Source organism: Capsicum annuum, chromosome 1 (genome assembly GCF_002878395.1).
Source record: "Capsicum annuum cultivar UCD-10X-F1 chromosome 1, UCD10Xv1.1, whole genome shotgun sequence".
Classification (NCBI taxonomy): Eukaryota; Viridiplantae; Streptophyta; class Magnoliopsida; order Solanales; family Solanaceae; genus Capsicum; species Capsicum annuum.
In genome coordinates, this window is record NC_061111.1 from 63,510,920 (window position 1) to 63,513,557 (window position 2,638).

The window sequence follows — 2,638 nt, forward strand, 5'->3', positions numbered from 1 at the left end:
GCAAAGGAGGTTTGTGAAGAAGGCCCAAGACATTGGATAAAACACTAGATCTTAGTCTAGGATTAGCTTAGAATAGGATTTACATTTTCGTATTTTTCTATTTTTTGGGACTGTATAACTCGGACTCGACATTATTTTGGTTTTGAACTTTGTTTGATTTGTTTGTTGTTTGTTTTATGTGTTTTATATGGTTTATACATTCATAGTGTCAAATTAGCCGATATACTCTACAGAGCGACCGTGGTTGAATCATGGGACCGAGGGGTGCCTAACACCTTTTCCTCGATCAACAGAATTCCTTAGCCAGAATCTCTGCTCGCGGATCAGTTTTAGAGTCAAATCATTTTGAAAAAGAATTTCCAAAGGTGACTTGGCACACCCGATTTATGTCAAGTGGAGACTCAAAGTTTTGAATATAAAAAGTCCTTTTCGAAACAAATCTTCTTTTGTCACTTAATAATCAAAACCCTTTTGGAGCTTAAAATCAATTCTTTTTTTGGTTAAAAAGGGAGTGTGACAATGTAATCAATGATTTTGTAAGGATTTGACTTTAAATACAAGGAAAAATTTTAAATATAGGGAAAATAATAATTGTAACACAAATATGATTTAAATTAATGTGTCTCTTAGCCTCTGTCAGCAAGGAAAAGAGTACTGCATGACAAACACAGAAGTGATGATTCGTCAATCACTTGAAACTTCTGATGGTAATATAATATATATATATATATATTACACTAAAATATATGTTTGTGTTTATATTACTATCTTAAAGTGGGAAAAATATTTGAAAAGTTGTTTAAATTCTTACGCTTCATTAAAAATCTTAGCAATGGATAAAATTATTTAATTTTAAATTATCAAACGTTATACGTGTGATTAATCTAGTATATATATATGTGTGTGTGTGTGTTTGTGTTTAGTGTTTACTATGAAATTGAGGATTCTGTAGTTTACTTTTTTCGGGTATTGTTCACACTTTATATACTAGTTGGATAATAGGCCCAATATTGATGCTTAAAAATTCTACGTTATATATAATTCTATCATTTAATTGAAACTTTCATTTGTTTTTAAGTTAGGCATATATTGCTATATTTAGATTGAAGAAATTTGTATAACAATATTTTTAAGTTGTTCAAACTTTTGTGGAATTGATAGTCAATTATATTTTTTAAATAATTTAAGTTTTTTAATTATTGTGATTTTTAATATTTTTTCTTCTATTCTACTAATTAGAAGTGACATAGTAAAATTATTATAAAAAATACTTGTGAAATTTTTTTAAAGTGATCTCATATAAGATGTCAAGTTAATTTAAAACACCAAGAATTAATTTATCATTTTATATCTATTTTACTTTTTTATTAAATATTACTAATTTTTTAATACTTAAATATCTTATAATAATTAATTATGCACGTATAATAAAGTCATGGTTAAAGTAACTGAAGTAGTCATGTCATAAATGTCTATTTTAAATTTTTTTATTAAATATTATTATTTAATACGTAAATAACTTATAATAATTAATTAGGAATAATATAGTAAAATCACGATTGATGCAGCTGAAGCATGTCGACCATGAGCAGCCTGCTTCAGCTGCTTCTTTGCCACTTATTTTATCCTAACAAATACTTGTGAAATTTTTTTAAGTGATCTCATATCAGACGTCAAGTTAATTTAAAACATCAAGAATTAATTTATCATTTTATGTCGATTTTACCCCTTTTTTATTAAATATTATTAATTTTTTAATATTTAAATGACTTGTAATAATTAATTATGGGTGATATAATAAAATCATGGTTAAAGTAGCTGAAGCAGTTATGTCATAAATGTCTATTTTAATTTTTTTTATTAAATATCATTATTTAATACGTAAATGACTTATAATAATTAATTAGGGGTAATATAGTAATATCACAGTTGAAGCAGATGAAGCAAGCATGTCGACCATGAGCAGCCTACTTCGGCTGCTTCTTTGTCACTTATTATATAGGATAATTAATTATGGGTGATGTAATAAAATCACGATTAAAGTAGCTGAATTGGTCATGTCATAAATGTTCATTTTAATTTTTTGATTAAATATTATTATTTAATATGTAAATAACTTATAATAATTAATTAGGAATAATATAGTAAAATCATGGTTGAAGCAGGTGAAGCAGACTTGTCGACCATGAGCAGCCTGCTTCAGCTGCTTCTTTGCCATTTATTTTATCCTAAAAAATACTTGTGAAATTTTTTTAAGTAATCCCATATCAGAAGTCATGTTAATTTAAAACATCAATAATTAATTTAGCATTTTATGTCTATTTTACCTTTTGTTTATTAAATATTATTAATTTTTTAATACTTAAATGATTTATAATTATTAATTGTGGGTGATATAATAAAATCATGACTAAAGCAGTTGAAACAGTCATGTTATAAATGTCTATTTTAATTTTTTTATTAAATATTTTTATTTTTTTAATACGTAAATGACTTATAATAATTAATTAGGGATAATATAGTAAAATCACGATTAAAGCAGCTGAAAAAATATTATAAATATTCTTTTTTAATTAAATATTATTAATTGCAATATATAAATGACTTATAATAATTAATTAATTCTAATATATAAATG